Source organism: Mobula hypostoma, chromosome 17, assembly GCF_963921235.1.
Source record: "Mobula hypostoma chromosome 17, sMobHyp1.1, whole genome shotgun sequence".
NCBI lineage: Eukaryota > Metazoa > Chordata > Chondrichthyes > Myliobatiformes > Myliobatidae > Mobula > Mobula hypostoma.
Window position 1 is genome coordinate 47341280 of NC_086113.1, and position 21725 is coordinate 47363004.

At 41.8% G+C, this 21725-nt stretch overlaps 1 protein-coding gene and 1 pseudogene across 2 annotated transcripts in view; both read right to left on the reverse strand.

Annotated features, from left to right (window-relative positions):
• eepd1 (endonuclease/exonuclease/phosphatase family domain containing 1) overlaps window positions 1–21725 on the reverse strand; it is a 143520-nt gene that overhangs the window by 103732 nt on the left and 18063 nt on the right. The window lies entirely within an intron of this gene.
• On the reverse strand, window positions 3490–9464 carry LOC134358014 (copine-3-like; annotated as a pseudogene).

The window sequence follows — 21725 nt, forward strand, 5'->3', positions numbered from 1 at the left end:
ACACATTGATGAAGGTAGAGCAGTAGATGTAGTGTATATGGATTTCAGCAAGGCATTTGATAAGGTAGCCCATGCAAGGCTTATTGAGAAAGTAAGGAGGCAAGGGATCCAAGGGGACATTGTTTTGTGGATCCAGAACGGGTTTGCCCAGTGTTTGTAAACGGGTCATATTCTGCATGGAGGTCAGTAACTCAGGGATCTGTTCTGGGACCCCTACTCTTTGCGATTTTTATAAATGACCTGGATGAGGAAGCGGACAGATGGCTTAGTAAATTTGCTGATGACACAAAGGTTGGGGGTGTTGTGGATAGTGTGGAGGGCTGTCAGAGGTTACAGCAGGACTCTGATAGGATGCAAAACTGGGCTGAGAAGTGGCAGATGGAGTTCAACCCAAGTAAGTGTGAGGTGGTTCATTTTGGTAGGTCAAACATGATGGCAGAATATAGTATTGTGGCAGATCAGAGGGATCTTGGGGTCCGATTCCATAGGACACTCAAAGCAGCCATGTAGGATCTGTGGTTAAGAAAGCATATGGTGCATTGGCCTTCATCAATTGTGGGATTGAGTTTAGCAGCCGAGAGGTAATGTTGCAGCTATATAGGACCCTGGTCAGACCCCACTTGGAGGACTGTGCTCAGTTCTGGTCGCCTCACTACAGGAAGGATGTGGAAACCATAGAAAGGGTGTAGAGGAGATTTACAAGGATGTTGCCTGGATTGGGGAGCATGCCTTATGAGAATAGATTGAGTGAACTTGGCCTTTTCTCCTTGGAGCAACAAAGGATGAGAGATGACCTGATAGAGGTGTATAAGATGATGATAGGCATTGATCGTGTGGATCGTCAGAGGCTTTTTCCCAGGGCTGAAATGGCTGACACGAGGGGGCACAGTTTTAAGGTGCTTGGAGGTAGGTACAGAGGAAATGTCAGCGGTAAGTTTTTTTTTAAAAAACAGTGGTGAGTGCGTGGAATGGGCTGCTGGTGACGGTGGTGTAGGTGGATATGATAGGGTCTTTTAAGAGACTCCTAGACAGGTACATGGAGCTTAGAAAAATAGAGGGCCATGGGTAACCCTTGGTAGTTTCTAAGGTAAGGACATGTTCGGCACAGTTTTGTTGGCCGAAGGGCCTGTATTGTGCTATAGGTTTTCTGTATTTCTATTTCTCTAACCCTTTGGGATATTGGAACACCTAGGTCATAGGGAGAACATGCAAACCCCACACAGAGAGCACCAGAGGTCGTTACTGAATATAGAGCAGCGCAGCAACTGCACTAAACCTAGTTTCAGCCTGCATGCAGATCAACAACACACAGAACTACTCACCTGGTTGCTGCTTGTGTGATGTTTCTGCTCCTGAACAATGTCCAAGCTTCTCTTTCACCCCCTATAATACAATAGATATTGCACGAATCCTATTGGAATAACTGGTTTGATAAAGGGCTGTCTGAATGGACATGCTCCTTTTACGCTCCCAGTCACAGTGCAGATATTTTGACAGGTCTGACCAGTAAATCTCCTGATTCAACAACCGACTGCCCTCCACCCTTCACTTGCGGCAGGGACTACTTCCACTTAAAAACTGTAGCTTTTCATTTTAGTAATTATACACAAGTTACCAGTGTCAAACAAACCCCTCTGTTGTGGATTGAACACTTAGATCACAGCTGCCTGCACCACAGAGCACTCCCAGCACCCACAGTATGTAAAATAAACTTGACCCACACATCTCTTTCCAACACCATATGACATAGGACCACAATTAGGCCATTTTGGCCCATTGAGTTTGCTCCACCATTCAATCATGGCTGATCCTTCCCCACTCCCCAACCTTCCCCCTGAACCAATCAAGAGCCTATCAAGCTCTGCCTTAAATACACCCAACAACCTGGCCTCCACAGCTGCCTGTGGAAACATATTCCACAAATTCACTACCCTCTGGCTAAAGAAATTTCTTCATCCTCTTGTCCTACACTCCCCCACCATAGGAGACATCCTATCCACATCTACTCTGTCTAGGCCTTTCAACATTCAAAAGGTTTCAATGAGATCCCCCCCATCCTTCTAAAGTCCATCAAATACAGACCCTGAACATCAGAAATAGGAGCAGGAGTAGACCATTCGGCCTGTTGAGCTTGTTCTGCCATTCAATAAGATCATGGCTGATCTGGCCATGAACTCATCTCCACCCACCTGCCTTTTCCCCATAATCTTTAATTCCCCTACTATACAATAATCTATCCAACTTTGTCTTAAATATATTTACTGAGGTAGCCTCCACTGCTTCATTGGGCAGAGAATTTCACAGATCTTTTTTAAAAAGCCTTTTAAGCTTCATTTATTGCAGAACTTATAACAGTTTGCATTGTTTACAGATTCTCGTGAACAATTTTCTTTTCTTGATATAATCCTAGATGATATTGGCCTAGTTTTTGATGTTTTCTCATTCTGTATAATGCACAACACTAAAATCACACATTTGCATTTCATTGTTACATACAGATATTTGTACTGAATGTTAGTGAAAAATTACAGAATCCAAGTGCACAATATTGGCAAAATTTCATCTACAAAATTGAAAAACCAAATTCTTGTTGTATAATTCAATCTGAACATTTGGTTCAAAATTTGATATAAAATGAAACTTTTTTTTTTAAAAATACAAAATATTTGGTACTGGAAAACCATGTTCAGATGAGCAAATCAACAGAAATCCACCGCGTAATGGAAAGCAAGCTTTACAGAGAAAAATGTTTTTTTTCTTTCTCCTTCCCTTTTCTTTTTCATGATGAACTGCCTGTTTGTGGTCACAACTGCAGGAAGCTGTTCCAGTGACAAGTTGACTGCACCAGCAGGCCACTGGTGTCGTCAGCTTGTGTAATTTGTACTATAGATCAAATTGTTAGAGCAGCATGGAAAGTTATTCTGAATTTCCCTCTTTTTAAATTATACCAATGTTGTCTATTGTTATACCAATGTCAAAGGAACTCACTACAGCCTACTAGAAATAAGGTGGCTGACATAATTATTAGTTTAAAATCAGGGATGTTACTCACATAAATGAACCAGTAAGAACATTAACTTGCTTATATTGCTGATCAAAACTAACAGTCCAAGTGTCATTCCTATAGTTGGCATTTTTACAGTTTTGAAAATATTCAAAGTATTATTGCGTAAAACCCAATCAGCCAAAACTTCTAACTTCATATAATATCCACTACTTCTGCTGTCGTAAGTGGAAATACCAATTGAGGAATGTTCAGACTAAAAGAGGCCAAATAGCCTATACAATTCCGTGCAATGCATAGAGCAACACCACTGGTTAATTCAGCCCTCATCACAGATCTTGTGCACAGAAAGACACACACCTATGACTTGTGTTATCAGACCAAATTAACAGAACAACTTCGGAAAAAAAAATGGAAAAATAATTCTTTGCTGTACAGAAGAACAGCTTGTTAACTTTGGCTTTCCCCATCAGCTAGAAATCCAGCTAGTCTTCAAGTTTCAAGTCACTTTCCAGCTTTGGTTCAGTTGCCGGCTTTTGATCATTTGGAGGAGGGAGTTCGTGCATGTTAAAGTAACACCTCACTTGTCGAGGCACGTCACTTTGTGCAAGAGCTTCCTTGGCAGTATTCTGGAATCTCCTAAATGGTACAAATTGGACAATATCTCTGATAGCTGGTTCTCCAGTGGGTGTTCTCAGAACCCCATGGCACAAAAATCTGCTCCACCAACACCAACAGTGGCAGCTTAGAAGCACTTACTATGGTATGTCTTGTTTCATCTAAATCTGTTACAGCTCCATCTGTAATGATCAGCAACATGTAGTATTGCAATGCAGTTGGCTGCTGTACTGCTGCCAATCTTGCCACATGGTTTATAATGGGGGAAAAGTTTGTTGGCCCATATAGTCTGACATGAGGAAGACAACTGTGGTCAGCATCCACAAATCCTTGTACTCCTGCACAGTCTGGGTTCTCAGGGCTAAAATTAACTGAAAATTCATGTGATACCTGCCAGTCAGGGGGTACCTGTGCACCAAATCCTAATACTGGGAACATCTTGTTAGTGTCATAGTCTTGAACAATCATTCCAAGAGACCAGATTGCTCTCAGATATTCACTATATCCATTAGGACTTGTATAATGTAGAGAATGAGGAGAGCAAGGGGTCACCATTGGAGCTGGCGAAATCAATGCCAAAAGTAAAGTTCACCTGGCAGCCACCCTTAACATAGTCTAGGAAAGAATACTTCCACCGAGGTTCTGCAAAATAGCAGCAAGTATTCCTTATTCTTGTACTCCAACTCTCCTTGGAAAAGATCAATGCACCATTTGCCTTCCCAATCGTTTCTTGCACTCACTCATCAACTCTGCTTTCATTCACCAAAACACTCAAATCCCCCCTTAACATCACTGGCTCAGTGGTTACATGTAATGTCAGAGAATGTATACAGTACACAACCTGAAACTCTTACTCTCCACAGCCATCCACGAAACAGAAGGAAAAAAAATGAAGAATGAATGACAGAAAAGCCTGAAGCCACTCTCCTCCCTCTCATGCACAAACAACAGCAAAGCATCAAACCTCACCCCTTCCAGCAACTGCCTCAACCATAGCATCAGCCCCTCTCCTCCTCCCCCCACCCCACATGCACACAACAGCAAAGAGACCATGATCTAGAACCCATCAGAAGCCGCTGTTCATCCCAACAGTTCAAGACATCATGTCGTATTGGCTTTCACAGATTCCGTGAAGTCTATAATGAATTTCCCTGTAATATCCACCATCCTGAAGATCACTCGGCCCCTCTCAACCTCAGTCTCTTCACTGTTCACTCTCTACCATAGAGTTACGTGCAGTTGGAAATCCTAGATGCATTGCATTTGGTCATTCATCTAGAACCAGTGGAAATGCATGGTCACAGATCATAAAAATGTAATGGAAAGGTACAAAAATAATCAAAATGGAATGCTGGTCGTTATATTCAAAACATTCTGGAATACAAAAGGTGACGGAAGTTATACAGCAGCAATGGTTAAACCAGACTCAGGGTAAAGGTAGAAGTTCTCAGGAATGATACCTTCATCTCGGAGAGAGTGCCCTATTGATTTACCAGGACTCCAGGATGGTTAGTAAAAATGGGAGATGATGGAAACTAGTATTGTGTTCCCTGGAAGGTTAAGAGAGTGCCAGAGAAAACAAGCCCACCCTATCCGGTCTCTCCTTCTAATGGAAATACCTCAAGCCAGCCAACATTCTAGTGAATAGTGTCTCTATCCTCTTCAGCACAAACTCGTCCTTTGTGTAGTGTGGTGACCATCAAATGTATACAGAGGAGGAAACAAAACATGACCCACTGTGTCAGAAGTTATGGGATTTAGCTGTAAAGACGCATTTCTCCAAGTGTTTAAAAGTTCATTCGCTTCAGCTTTGAATTTTGCCAGACCACGGAGATTCAAGATTCCCCGATCCCTCAGCTCCTAACCCACCATTACTAGAAAGGACAGCAAGTACGACCAGGCCTCTCAATGATACATTCCCAAGTTCTGTCTACAGCACCATTCAGTCTGCATTGCCAGAGAAGTGTTCCACTGCTTTTAAGTTTTCATATTACATTCCCTTACGAATTCGAAGGAGATTACTCGTATAATTGTATCTAATGGTCAGAATTAGAGTCAGGTTAAATAATAAACCTGATTACGAATATCACTGGTGTATGTCATGAACTATGTTGTTTTGCAGCAGCAGTACATTGTAATACATAAACTATAGATTACAATAAATTAAATTAAAATGCAAAAAAATTAAAGTGAGGCAGTGTACATGAGATTATTGCCCATTTAGAAATGTGATGGCAGAGGGAAGGAAGCTAACCCTAAAGTGGGTGAGTGTGTGTCATCAGGCTCCTGCACCGCCTCCTTGATGGTAGCAATGAGAAGAGGGCATGTCCTGGATGCCGGCAGCCCTTCACAAGGGATGCCACCTTTTTGAGGCATCGTCATTTGAAGACGTCTTCGATGCTGGAGAGAGTAGTGGCCACGATGGAGCCGGCTGAGTTTCGAACTCTCTGCGGCTTTTTCCAATCCTGTGCAGTGGCCCCTCCGTCCTTGATGGTGGTGCAACCAATTAGAATGCTCTCCACTGTACATCTGAAGACATCTGCGAGAGGCTTTGGTGGTATACCAAGTCTCCTCAGACACCTATTGAAATATAGCTCTGGAAGTGCCATCTTTGCAATTGCGTCAATATGTTGGGCTCAGGATAGATCTTCAGAGATGTTGACACCAGGAAACTGGAAACTGATCATCCGTCTCCCACTACTGATCCCTCAACGAGGACTGGTGTGTGTTCCCTTGATTCCCCCTTCCTGAAGTCCACAACCAATCCCTTGCTCTTACTGATGTTCCACTCAGCCAGCTGATCTAGCTCACTCCCGTACGCCTCCTCATCACCATCTGAAATTCTGCCAACAGCAGCTGGGCCTTGGCAAATTCATAGATGGCATTTGAGCTGAGCCTAGCCTCACTGCTCTACTTTCTCTATACCCACAACAATGGGCTAACCACGCATCCTTGAGGTGTGCCAGTGTTGATCGTCAGCAATGATGAGAGGTTATTTTCAATTTGCACTACATGTGTTCTCCTGAGAGCCCAGTTGCAGAGGGAGGTACAGAGACCCAGGTTTTGGAACTTGTTGATTAGTACAGAGGGTATGATAGTTTGAACGCTGAGCTGTAATCAATCAACAGCAGCCTGACGTACCGTATGTATGGCTATTGTCCAGGTGATCCAAGGCTGAATGGAGAGTTAGTGCAACTGCATCCACTATTGTAGCGACATGCAAATTGCAGTGGGTCCAAGCCCTTGCTAAGACAGGAGCTGATTCTGGCATGGCCACCTTTCAAAGCACTTCAACGCAGAGGATGTGAGTGCAACTGGGTGACGATTGTTCAGGCAACTCACCCTACTCCTCTTGGGTACGAGGCATTTAAGAACACAGTATATTTTTGAGAATGTAAAGGTAATTAAACACCAACATACAAAAATGCTGTGGTATATGTAAAAATAACAATTTCATTGAAATTACCTTCATGAGGGTGGTCTGGAAGGAGGCTGTGATTGAATCGTCAGCTGTGGGAGTGTGAAGCTAAAAGGTTTAGATACAGTGTGTTGCCTGTACCGAGAGACTAGCTGTCCTCCCAATGGTAGAACAAAAGGTCCACTATGCCCTTACCTTCCATACATCTGTGCTACAACGCGCAGACACGGGAAGGGTACGCAGTGACTAACTTGGTTTTTTTTTAAATGGAAACACTGCCTTGTTGTCTCTGCAATCCTGTGCATCGGTTGGATCAGACCAACTGAGGCAGGTGGGTGTTATGTTTTGAAATTCCAAAACAAACTATTTGAAAGAAAAACAAGCCTAAAGATACATGCCTCAGTTTCATTTTATTTTTAAACTTTAAGCAAGGCATGCACTAATGGTGTGGTGGCGTGCTGACGTATGCCATTCATGTACTTTTATATACAACCCAAGATGAAATATGTAAAAAAAAGCTAATCAAACAATATTTTTACAATTATTACTCAAATATTACTGATATTAAATACACAACACTCCTCCCTGCTTAGCTATAAACTACAACTCAATATACTCAGATTCAGACTGCAGGAAGTGGTTCTGACAGCTCTGGATACCTTTCTTCTGGAAGTGTTGGCATCCCAACTAGTGCATGGCAAGCTGGTCAATCAGCTATCTACTTCAGGCCACCAAACAAAGCTTCAAGCCAACACTTTCATTTTGATTGGCACGTAGCTCCTCCAACATTTTAGCTCTCAGCTCGAATGGACAGCAATTCTCAATCATTACATAAAGCAACCTCCGTCAAGGGCAAGTTCATCTCAGCACTGCTAAAAATGGGGAATCTGGAGTTTCTGCTGCACATCCCAGTCATTTTGAGTTGTCATGTAGACCTGAGACAGTGTGGAGTCGTTTGTTGTTTCTCTTTGGAACATCTCTGCCACAATTTGATTTGCTTTAGAGAGAATACGTCAAGGGGAGTGTCCTGTTGTAAATTATTCAGGTACTTCCTTTTCCAAGGGTAAAGCGATAATCCATCAATATTTCTATGATTAATTGTCCTCTTGAATTCTATCTTGTAATTGTGTCCTCCAAGCAGTAGAGCCCATCTCCGTATTCCTGCTGCTGCTGGGAGTTTAACACACTCCTGTGGATTAAAAATGGACTCCAGTGGTTGATGGTCTGTAATGAGGGTAAACTCTCTCCCATACAGGTACTGGTTCAAACATTTTAAACCCCAAAACAGATTCAAGGCCTCTCCATCAATCTGTGCATAATTTTTCTCTGCAACAGTAAGGGAACTTGATGCAAAGGCTGTGGGGCATTCACTTCCATCACTCATAACATGTGACATGACTACACCTGTAATGTAAGGTGAGACATCACAGGTAACCACCTTGACTGGTTGATGTGGATCATTATGTGTGAGTACAGTGCCTAACATCACCATTTCCTTTGCCTTTTGGAAAGCCACCTCACACTGCCTTGCCCATTGCTGCTTCTTCCTGATCTGTAGCAATGAGCTTGAGGAGTAGATAACAATAGCCAGGTTTGGCAGGAACCTGGTATAATAATTGACAAATCCTAAAAAGAACAGCAACTGTGACATGTCCTTTAGCCTTGGAACATCCACCACAGCACACCTGTGTATCGATAGCATAACCACAGTAAGTAACGATTGGGTTAAAGAATTCACACTTGTTTGCATTGTGCTCTGAGCCCATTATCTTCTATCTTTTTCAATAGGTACATTCCAATAGATATATTTAATGTCAGAGGAATGCATACAATATACATCCTGAAATTCTTTTTCTTCACAACCATCCACAAAAACAGAGCAGTGCCCCATAGAATGAATGACAGTTAAATGTTAGAATCCCGAAGCCCCCCCAGCTCTCCCCCTCCCATGCACAAGCAGCAACAAAGCAATGACCCCCCCCCACCAGCAAGAAAAGCATCAGCATCCTCCACCAAGCACTCAAGCATGCAGCAAAGCATCAATAAAGACACAGACTTGCAGTACCCCAAAGACTACTTGTTCACCCGGTAATTCAACATACCACAGGCTGGCTCTCTCCCTAATAAGGGAAAAAGAGGTGTCCCCGTTTCACAGTGAGAGGGGAGACACAAAGCAACTGGCTGATTTATGGTTAACAGTCTGTTGTGTCGCTTTTCCAAGCTCATGGAACTCGGGTCTCTGGGCATACAGCCTGCTTGCTGCTTACAATCTTCTGTTTCCCACAACACATCAGGCAGCGGCACCAGCTTTGAATCAAACACTGTCTTGAGATTTTGGAGGTGTTCCTCGTCATCTTCACTGGTATCAAAGATGTCATCCAGGTAACACTGAGTGCTCGGGCAGCTCTGCTGCACCTGGTCCATGGCGTTCTGCCAGAGCACAGGTCCTGCTTCAAAAATAAGACTATTATAGCAAGAAAGCTCTTTGTGGGTGTTTATGGTAGGAAATCTTCTTCTATTTCCATCTGTAGGTGGGCCTCAGCCAAGTCCACTTTGCTTAAGTGTTCTCCTCCAGAAAGGTTTACAAAGATATCCTCTATCCTGGGCAGAGGTCACTGATCTACTTTCGGTACTGGGTTGATGGTGACCTTAAAAATCACCACAGATCCTGACAAGACCTGTCCTTCTTGGCTAAAAAACTACTGGCTTTGCACACAGGTTCCACTCAACCGTGGAAAGAATTCCTTCAGTCTCCATGCAATCTAGCTCACTCGCTACGTTATCGTGGATGGTATACAGCACTGTCCGGGTTTTGTAAAACTTGGGAGTGGCATTTTCATTTAACACCATTTTACTCTTGATATGTTTGTGCTTTTCAAAGCCATCATTGAATACTCAAGACATCTTCAGTATCTTTCTTAATTTGTTTCCAGTTGACTCTACTGCGGGGGCGGGGGCGGAGAGGGGGTACAGCATTGAAATAGTGGATGGATTTCCAATAAGTTGTGGTTATCGCAGCCAATCATGTCCCCACAATGCTGGCCTTCCTGTTTTTAAATCACACAAGCCCAGTGTGGCTTGGTGGTGGTTGTATTTCTATTAAGAATGTCATTCCCACAGAAGTCATCTTTTCTTCACTACAAGTTGGATTCTCGCAGTATCTTTGAATATTGATCAAGCTCATTCTGAAGAATGACTGAAACAGCTGAGCCAGTATCCAATTCCATTTATGGTGTAAGCCAAGTCTTGTTAGTTTTCACTTTATAATTCTTAACCCTCCCCGACAGTGTCACTCTCATCCTTATCACATTTGATCATCAGCTCTTTCTGAAACTGCAACTTGACTTTTATCTTTATCTCTTATTTTCTTCTGCCCAACATGCTCTTTGTATGTGTCCGACTTTGTTGCATTTTCTGCATGTTGTTTTTCAATGATTTATTTAAAGATTCCACAAACTGAACTATCTCTCGGTGCATCATTAAGCCTGTTACCAAATTGACAATGCTCAGACAACTTCAATTCAGCCACGTATGCTGAAATGGACCCCCCTTCCCTTTGATTCTGCTTATGAAACCCAAATTGTTCTGCAAATAACAATGGTTTCGGTTCTAAATGTTCGTTCATTACTCTCATGATATCAGGCAAGCTAATTTCAACTGGTTTGATTGAAGCAGTCACATTTCTAAGCAAACTCTATGCTTTTCCGCCCAATGCACTCAGCAAAACTGCCATTTGTTTTAAAATATTGCTCAATTCGTCCAATATACACTAGCCAGTTTTTTTGTAATCGAATGCATCAATCTTTCAGATCTAGCCAGTCATTTCTGTTTTTAAATTTAAGATTCTCACCCAAGACTATTTATGAATCTCTGAATTCATCCATTTTCTGCTTTTTCTAAACTCAAAGGTCTCACTCCGCTTTTTAAATAAAAATCAAACACCTCACTGTAACTTTTTCACCAAAAACATCTCATGGGTGCTTTAACAGGTAGGTAGTAATCTCGGGTACATTTAAAACTACCCTCATCACCACTGTTATGTTCTATAACTCTAATACATAAAGCTAATTGAAAGATAAACACAGAGCTGTGAGGTGAGTGTCTTACTTTAGTTTTTTTTAAATGAGGCGCACACATAAGACGTGGTGGTATGATAAGGTATGCTATTCACATACTTTTACATATACCCGTAATGAACTATGTAAACAAAGAATTCTTAATCAAACAGGATATTTACAATATTACTGATATATTAAGCACACAACCATGGGGAATACAAGTAACCTGTATGGGAGAACCTCAATCTTCTAGGCCACCATTTGTAATTAGGAGTATCATGCAACTCTCCATACAAAATAATTGTTGCTTCTCGTAGTTCACTCTTTCAGGGCTTAAGGTTTGACTCACATTGCGCTGCTGGCTGTTAACATGGTGTTTACAATCATGTCAGAGGGACATTCAATATGACTTTACCCAGACCAATCTGTTTTCCATCAGGTTATACTGGTGAAATAGAAATTTAGTTAAACAAATTGGAGTAAATTGGATTATTGTAGGAATCAAGGCCAACAACATTCTTGAGAAAGTAGACTTACTGATCTAACTTAGCCAGGTCTATATGAGATCCAAACCCACAACAATATGTTTAACTATTAACTGTGATGTCAAGTGGCACACAATTTAAAAGGATCAGCGATGAATAAAAATGAAACACTAAACATGTTACTGAATGAATTTTAGTGAAAAATACCAACACATTTTATGATTCATCCATCTTACAAAACTTTCCCTGAACAAAAATATCATTCCCTGACACCTGTAAAACATCTTTCATTGGCACAGGAACGTTGATTTGAATGATATGTATGAGCCAAGTTACCATTCCCACCTCTGCAGATAAGTGACACTTTGCTCATGCACATCAGCTCTTGCTGAACTGACAAGATCTGTTTGTGAAACTACCACGGGTAGCTAATGGCATCACATCATTCCATGAACACCGGTATTAATAATTTCTCAGAGACAGTTTCATTGCCCATGCTGCCCTGTAGCAGAAAGAGTAGCAGTCCTTTTAAGAGCTGTCTGGATAGATTGCTCCAACTGTGTTATACCACAAGTATTGAAACTTGGAACACATCAAAACAGAACCCTGGACTTGAAACTAGCAATTCAATTTCAACGTGGCATTCAAATAGAAACCACATTTTCACAATTCTGCACTTCAACTTCTTGCTCTTTATCAGAAACTTACATCGATAGCATTAAAGTGGTTACTGCACTGTACTAATACCAAAAAGTCAATGCGGAACAATTTCTAGGCCATCTTTCCTAGGTACAGCACCCTGGTGAATACACTGAAGGAAACAAACTGATCTCTGGGAAAGAGTGAGCTAGCTATGCTTGACACATGTAAATAAGGAAAATCTTAAATACTCCAAAAGCACCAAGGTACCCATTACAATCATCACTATCCTAATCAGAGTGATTTTCTTAGTGCAAAGCAGCCCTTGCTGTGAAATTTGCATGACTGATCATAACCAACCTTGCAAAGGAATGGAGATCCTTAAACAGGAAGTCTGGCAACACTTCGTCACAACATCAGCAAAGGGAACAACATCTGGTGCAGGAACTCAGCAGGTTGAGCAGGTACCTGTCAGCAGAAAGGACCTGCCGACATTTCAGATCGAAACGCAGCCAAAGAAGTTTGGTTTCTTAAAAAAAAGCACATCCCACATTTCTAAATGGCAAACTGGAATTCCTTCCACGTCTACAGCCTCCTGATGTGAAGCAGATTGGTGTGGGTGAAGTTATTTTTAATGCTTACTAACGCAACACGCTTCCAGCTCTCAACACCCAAAGTCTGCATTTGCATGCACTACACAACTATAATGCAGGCAAGGAAAATAGCATCTTCCTCGGATTATTGATAATAAAGTTCAGAGCTTAAAGTAAATTTAATATCAAATACATATTTGTCACCATATACAACCCTAAAATTTGCTTTCTTGCAGGCATACTCAGTAATTACAGGGACCATAATAGGATTAGTGAAAGACCGCAGCCAACAGGGCAGACAACTAACATATGTGCAAAAGACAAACTGTGCAAATACAGTACAAAGAAACTAAAACAACAAATGAGTAACCAATAGATAGTGCGAACATGAGATGAAGTCTTTGAAAGTGAGTCCATAGGTTGTGGGAGCAGTTCAGTGATGGGCAAGTGAAGTTGAGAAGGTTATCCCCTCTTGTTCAAGATGATTAAGGGGTAATAACTGTTCCTGAACCTGGTGGTGTGGGTCCTGAGGTTCCTGTACCTTCTTCCTGATGGCAGCAGCAAGAAGAGAGCATGACCTGGGTGGTGGGGGTCCCTGATGATGGATGCTGTGACAGTGCTCCATGTAGATGCACTCAGTGGAGTGGAGAGCTTTACCAGTGGTAGATTACTTTTTGTAGGATTTTCCGTTCAAGGGCATTGGCGTTTCCATACCAGGCCGTGATGCAACCAGTCAATATACTCTCCACCACACATCTATAGAAGTTTGTCAAAGCATTAAGTGTCATACTGATATGTCTGTTTTGTCATACTCATGTTCTCCTGACCTGGAACACTTTGCGATCACGTGCTGACTGTTCTATTTACCAAGCGAGTTCTCCTTTGAAGTTTGCTTACCACCATCGGCCGACTGTAATCACACACCTGGGATACTGTAGTCCACCATCACCAAACAAGAAACAGTCCACAATGCATATCAAATCACAATCTGGGGTTTGTTTGAAGAGATCTCTGCCTAATTACAATCAGCATATGACCGGTAGCACGAGGGGTCCCAACACACTGGACCACTGCTATACTATTACAAGGAATGCCTGCTGTTCCAGGCCCAAACTGCAATTCGGGAAATCTGATCACTTAGCTGCCCTCCTCCTACCTGCATACAGGCCGAGACTAAAGAGCGGGGCTCCAGAGTTAAGGACAACAAAGGGGTGGTCACAGAAGGCAGAGCAGCAGAGATGGGATTGCTTCAAGTTGGTGCACTGGACCGTGTTCAAGAACTCAGTGGATCTGAATGAATACACCACGGTTGTCACAGACTTTACAAAAAGTCCTAGGCAAGTGTGTCCTCACAAAATCATTCAGTCTTCCCCAACTGGAAGCCCTGGATGAACAGTGAGATTGGCAATCTGCTAAGGGCCAGATCAGAAGCATTCCGGTCTGGTGACCAAGAAAGATAAAAGAACTCCAGGTATGATCTCTAGAAGGTCATCTTTGAGCAAAGCGACAATCTGGACTAAACTTGAATCAGTGAAGGATGCTCAACAGCTGTAGCAGAACTTGAATACTATTACCTCTAACAAAGTGAAATCAAATAACATAGGTGACAACATGGCTTCAATCCCAGATGAGCTCAGTGCTTTCTACGCTCACTTTGACTGTCAAAACATGGAGGAGGCTTCACAAACTCCCATGGCCCCCGCTGCCCTGCAATTTCAGTCTTGGCAAGACCGGTGGCATGGAACAAGGTAATGTAGTGGCAAATAAATTGGGAAAATGAATCATTGCAACAGACACCTCATCAGAAAGGTAAACCGCCACACTTCTTAAAAGGAAAAACGCAAGAGATTCTGCAGATGCTGGAAATCCAGAATAACAAACAATCATTGCCTGAAACGTCAACTCTTTATTCCTCTCCATAGATGCTGCCTGACCTGCTGAGTTCCTCCAGCATTGTGTGTGTGCTTCTTAAAGGACAATGGAAAATCCTGTACCTCAGTCCTTACAGCTCTCATTTGTTGTCTATCTGCACTGGATGATGCAAATAGCACAGCCATAAATTTTTAATTATTGATCACAGCAGCTGCTAACAAAATCATCAATACTGACTACTCTTGATAAAATTGGGGGTGAACTCCTTTCCTGAGCCACTATAGTTGCTGTGTTTAATAGACTGATGATAAGTAGGGAGTTCCAGGACTTTGGCTCAGCTGAGGTCCTGTAAAAGAACACCAAAACACTCATCTATTTCAAAGCATTTACTATCCTTCTCTCTTCAATCCAATCCAAACGTGAATTGGAAGAACACAGCAGTTCCTGCAAATGAACAAAGGCCCATTCGTCTACCCCTCACCCAATCCCAAGGCCCTGCACATGATCAGCAACTTTTATTTTCATGGTCAGATAAATATCAAAGTTCTCAGGCACATCACCTCATGCCTCAAAAGTAAAGCAGGCATATTGGGACAGGATATTAGCACTTTTTCATTTTTGAACCAAGTACAGATACAGTCATATTTGGTGACAAAAAACAGAACAGTCCAGAGAATCCATCTTTGCTCCATATCTTTTAGTCCATATTAACTGCACTTATGCACTCAAATTTAAAATCATAAATTGATAAGTAGCAAACACTTATCTGGCAAAAAAAAGTTCCGCATACTTGCCACACTTAGAGAAAAATTTTCACCCTCACTTTTCATCTGAAGGAGTTCTCTCATTTTAACTTTACATCCTGAAGTCATAGACTTTCCACAAAAAGACAATATATCCTTTCAAAGTTCTACTAAGCCCCAATCAGATAATCAATCTTATAGTTCTCCAAATGCCAGAGAATACAATCCATGAAATCCCTATATTTTAAATTGAAGCATTCTAATTAAACAGTAGAGTTATCAGAATGTGCACACTATAGTCTAAGAAGGGCATGGCATACCCAAGACAAGAATTTTCTTCCTTTCAAATTATAGTTTAGTTATAATTAACTTCATTACACATTTGGTCCATTAAAAACTCCATCCCTCAGCAAGGGAAAGGAACCAAGACAGTGACCTCACCTTCCTTGGATTCTGAAACCTATTTTATTAAGCAGCAGGGTAGAAGAAGAAACAACTTACTACTTTGCAGTGTCATTGCTTCAAGAAATCTCCTGATTCTTTCTGTAGGTACGTGCCTCAAGATTTTAAAAGGCGCCATTTATCTTACGATCACATGAGTGAGTCATTAAGCACATTAACCAAACCTGAACATCAAGACCTATATTTCATCAATGGCATTTCTCGCTGCAAGTACAGGTTTCGGACTTGATTACCACAATGATTATGTAGTCAGAATCACGTTTAATATCACTGGCATATGTTATGAAATTTGTTGCTTTGTGGTAGTAGTACATTACAATAAAAATTACTATAAATTACAATAAGAAATGTAAATGGGGAAAAAAGAGGAAATAAAATACTGATAGTGTTCATGGGTACATTGCCCCATTAGGAAATCTGATGGCAGTGGGCAACAAGTTGCCCCTGAAACACTGAGTGTGCATTTTCAAGCTCTTGTACCTCCTTCTTGATGGCAGCAATGAGAAGAGGATGTGCCCTGGGTGATGGGGGTCCTTAATGATGGATGCCGCCTTGCTGGGGCATCGCTTTTTGAAGGTGTCCTCAGTGCTGGGGAGGCCAGTTCCAGTGATGGCACTGGCTGAGTTTACAGCTTCCTGCAGTTTTTTCTGATCCTGTGCAGAGGTCTCTACATACCAGATGGTGATGCAACCAGTTAGAATGCTCTCCATGCTACACCTGTAGAAATTTGCAAGTCTTTGCTTATATACCAATTCTCCTCCAACCCCTTATGAAATATAACCACCGCCATGCCTTCTCTGTAATTGCATCAGTATGTTGTTCCCAGGATAAATCGTCAAAGATGTTGATACCCACGAACGTGAAACTGCTCACCCTCTCCAACACTGATCTCTCGAATAGGACTAGTATGTGTTCCCTTGACTTCCCCTTTGTGAAGTCCACAATCAATCCTTGGTCTTACTGACGTTGAGTGCAAGGTTGTTGTTGTGACACCACTCAACCAGCTGATTTTTCTCACTCCTGTACGCTTCCTCATCATCACCTGAAAGTCTGCCAACAATAGCTGTGTCATAGGCAAATTTATAGATGGCATTTGAGCTGTGCCTAGCCGCACTGTCGTGGGTGTAGAGAGAGAAGAGCAGTGGGCAATGCACACATCCCTGAGGTGCGCCAGTGTTGATTGTCAGCGAGAAGGTGGTGTTATTTCTGATCTGCACTAACTGTGAGGAAGTTAGGGAACCATGTGCAGAAAAAGATACAGAGGCCCAGGTTTCGGAGCTTGATTAGAACTGAGGGAATGATTTTCCAGAACGCTGAGCATTGATTAATAAACAATAGCCTGATGTAAGTACTACTATAATCCAAGCCCAGGTGGAGCCAGTGAAATTGTATCTGCTGTGGACCTATTATGGCAGTGGGCAAATTGCAGCAGGTCCAAGTCCTTGCTTAGGCAAGAGTGGCTTCTGACCATGTTCAACCTCTTAAAGCACTTCATTTCAGTAGAAGTGAGTGCAACTGGGCGACAGTTATTGAGACAACACACTCAGCTCTTCTTGGGCACTGGTACGATTGTCATCCTTTTGAAGCAGTTAGAAATCTCTGACTGCAGCAGTGAGAGATTGAAGCAGTCCATGAACACTCTTGCGAAATGGTTGGCACAGGTTTTCAATGCCCTACCAGGTCCTCTTCAGGGCCTGACGGCTTGTAAGGGTTCACCCTCTTGAAAGATGTCCTGACATCGGCCTCTAAGACAGAGATCGCAAGGTCACCAGATGCTGCAGGGATTTGCACAGATGTAGCTTTATTCTCCCTTTCAAAGTAGCATAGAAGGCGTTGAGTTCACCTGGGAATGAAGCATCACAGACATTCATGATGTTAGGTTTCGCCTTGTAAGTAGTAATGCCATGCACACCCTGCCAGAGCTGACGTGCATGCTATTTCATCTCTAACCTCAATCAGAATAGTTTTTGAGTTCTTAAAATAGCCTGCTGTAGCGTGTCTCTGGACTTCCTGTACAATTCTGGATCACTGGTCTTGAATGCCACAGAGAGAGCCCTCAGCACTCTACGAATCTTCTGGTTCACGTATAGTTTTTGGGTTGGGTGTTAGGCATGGTCTCGAAGGTTCACACTTATCCACACAGGACTTGATGAAATCAGGGATAACTGCCGTGTATTCATTCATTTTCAAAGACGAATCCCTGAATATTGTCCAGTCCACCAACTCAAGACAGTCCTGCAAGTGCTCTTCCACCTCCCAACCTTTGTTGTCCTCACCACTGGTAAACGGTCTCCCCCTTAATTTATTGGAGATCCTGGGATAAGTGAAGCTAAAATAGCCCCAAAAATACAGTGTCATCAAGATATAATAGCAAACCAAACTAATTACTTTAAATAAATCAAATGCACATTGCAAGAGCTCCAAAATCCCAAATTTATTAAATTTACTTCAAAATTGATCAATTGAAGATGTTCATGCATAAATGATGATCGCACCAGTATTAAACATATTATTAAATCTAGCACTTTTTCCTCAATTGCTAAATACTGTTTCAATAGCATATTAATTAGAAAGTGAAGATTAAAAACCCTCAAAAATCTACAACACCAAGATACTACCTACATCGACCCGCTGCAATTGCCAAGAAACTCAAGTATAAGAAACAGGAATATATTAGGCCATAGGTATCCTTGAACCTGCTCCAATATTCATCAAAATCCTGATTGGTCTTTTAGCTCAGTGTCAATTTCCAGAATTACACCTATATACTCTGATTCCCTTAATGTCCATAAATCCATCCATCCTTGCTTTGAACAAACACAATGAGTGAGCTCCAGGTTGAGAATTCTGAAGATTCATCACCTTTAAAGTAAAGAAACTTCTCATCTCTGTCCTAAGCAGCTTAACACCCATTACATAACCTGTACTCCCTCGTCCTAGTTTCTCAGTCAGAGGAACATAGTACACCAAGATTTCTTGTAAAGTAGTGGTCGCCGTACCATCAATTGCGATCAACCGGCCGTTCTTTGAGACTTTCCCCAGTAGATCCCGAAAAAAATCAAAAATAAAAACACAAATAAGTAATACTAATTAGGATAATGGTAATATAGCAATACTTTCGCTACTGAAAGCTGTTTGTAAAGAGAGATTGTTTCCGGGTTGCGACGTTTTAGTTCTGTTCTTTCTGCCCAGTGCGCATGTGTGTAGCTCTTCCGCCATGCACCACGTTTTCAGTGTAGCCTGTGCTGCATCAAAGTGACCAATTAGATTAGATAAGAGTACAGACTGTTGCAAACATCAATATACGGCAGTGGTCCCCAACCTCCGGGCCACGGACCAATACATTGCCGCGAAGAATGCAGCAGTAGTTGGAACATACCCAGCACATCTTTAAGAAAAAACCCAAAATAAACAAGCTAATTGATTAGGTGCCGCCCGGCACATAAATGTCGGCCCAGATCAGAGACGACGCAATCGGCACCTAATTAATTAGCTTGATTTATTTCGGCTTTTTTCTTAAAGATGTGCTGGGTGCGTTCCGGCCATCGCTGCACCCCTCCATTCTTCGTGGCAATGTATCGGTCCGCAGCCCGGAGGTTGGGGACCACTGATACACTGCACTCGCTTGTGATATCCTGACAGCATGGCGGAGGCTCCACGAAAGAAGGCAAAAACATACAAATTCCATCCAGAATGGGAAGAGGAATTTCTATTTACCTTGGTGAAAGACAAGTGTGTATGCATGTTGTGCCACCAAACACAAGCACTGACTAAAAGAGGGAATCTGGAGCGGCACCACAACACCAGCCACCAGGAATTTAAAGACACCTACCCACCAAAGAGCGCAATTCATGCCAGGAAAGTTGAGGAGCTGAAATCGGGGTTGAAGGCCCAGCAATCATTTTTCACAAAACATGCTGCTCAAAATAAGGCTGCTATTGAAGCATCATTTCATGTAAGTCACCTTTTGGCTAAACACAAGCAGCCTTTTACAGATGGCAATTTATTCAAGGAAACAATGGCCATTACCGCAGAGGCTGTTTTTAATGACTTTAGAAACAAAAACAACATCACAACTGCAATACATAATATTCCGCTTGGCCCTGCAACAGTGACAAAGAGGGTAGAGTCAGAGGACATGGATCGACAAGTGTTAAAGGACTTGCCACTCTGAATATTCACCACAGTTCGATGAATCCCTGGATGTAATGCAAACAGCTCAGCTTGTTGTATTTGTCAGAATAGCTTTCCAGGATTTTACAACAAAGGAGGACTTCCTCACTCTTTTGCAATGAAAGGAGAGAACAAGAGGTGAGGATATTTACAATGAGTTTTAAAAAATGTCCATGAAAATGACATCCCCATTCATAAACTGGTGGCAATTACTACTGATGGGCCCCAGCAATGCGCGGTGTGCGCGTTGGTTTTATACCACTAAAAGTCAGTGCCTACTTTGGGTCAACTTATCTATGTGAAATTGCATTTTCACAGATGAAAATTATTAAATCTAAGTACAAGAGCCATCTTACTGACAGACACCTCACAGACTGTCTCAGACTGGCTGTCTGTAGTTATGAGCCAAATTTCAGGGAACTAGCAGAAAGTATTCAGCCCCAGTCATCACACTGAGTGCAACAGTCAATTTTTTTTCATTTACTTTTCATGTTGAAATAAAATTAAATAATGAAACTTAGAATTAAAGGTGTGAAGTATTGTAATATTCTTAAAGAAAGACAGCTATGGCCTGTTTGATATGCTAGTTACAGTGTTTTCTTGTTTGAATTAATTTGAAAGTTTGACAAAAGTATTTTGTGTAATTCAACTACAATTAGCCCAAACAAAAGGCCTCAAATTGGCAGTACAATCTCAGCTATTTTTTCTCTAAATGATTTAGTAGGTAGATCTTGCCTTTCACTAAGGTTGAGGTAGGGGATCTTGGGCTTAAAAAGGATGGTGACTACTATTGTAAGCGTTTGACAGGTTAGTTGTAGGTACAAAGTTCAGTACATTCTTCATGTCACATGGCCCTTTCACTTGGTTCCAAATCCACATTCCCCGTCAAAAGTAGAATAGTAACCTCAGGAACCAGAACGGATCCCAGGTGGGATAAGAAGATGGCCCGCCACCGATATACAAACACAATGAGGGGCCTTGGCAAAACTAAATCTTTAAAAAATACATATATTAAAAAGATCCGGACATCAGTAGCAGAGCTATTAACATTTCTGCTAATAAATGAAGCATTCCAGGAACACCGTGGCAAAATTCTGAGAAATGACAAAGGCGGCATTTCCTTTCCATTGAAAGGTGGTTTTATTTCATCTTTTCATTATGAATTATGAAATTTGAGTCATCATATTGAGCTCTTTTTCTGTCACTGCTTTTAAAAACCTTCTGAAAATCCATCCATTCAAGTAAGCTTCTAATTACCCAATCCCATCTCCCAATTCACTGCTCATTATCCACATCAGCCTGGTGTTAAGTCACAAACTTGGACCACTGACTTTATCGATATGATGAACCCTGCTGTGTTCTTCCAGCATTACCCACTTTTGTTCCAGATTTCCAGCATCTGAATTATTTTGCTTTCTCTCCAAAACCAGGAGACAAACCGTATCGCAAGGTCTCTCCAAATATATGATAGACCCTGGCTTTGAAATACACTGATCACTGTCTTTGCATCACAGTTCTTGAATTGTGGAACATTGTGCACGTTAAACCTCAGGCCATTTGAGTTTGGTAGTGACAGCCACATCATGAGTTGTAAATATAAGGCTGTAATATAGGAAATAGGGTTCTGTAAATGCATGGCAAAATCCATATACATCAATGA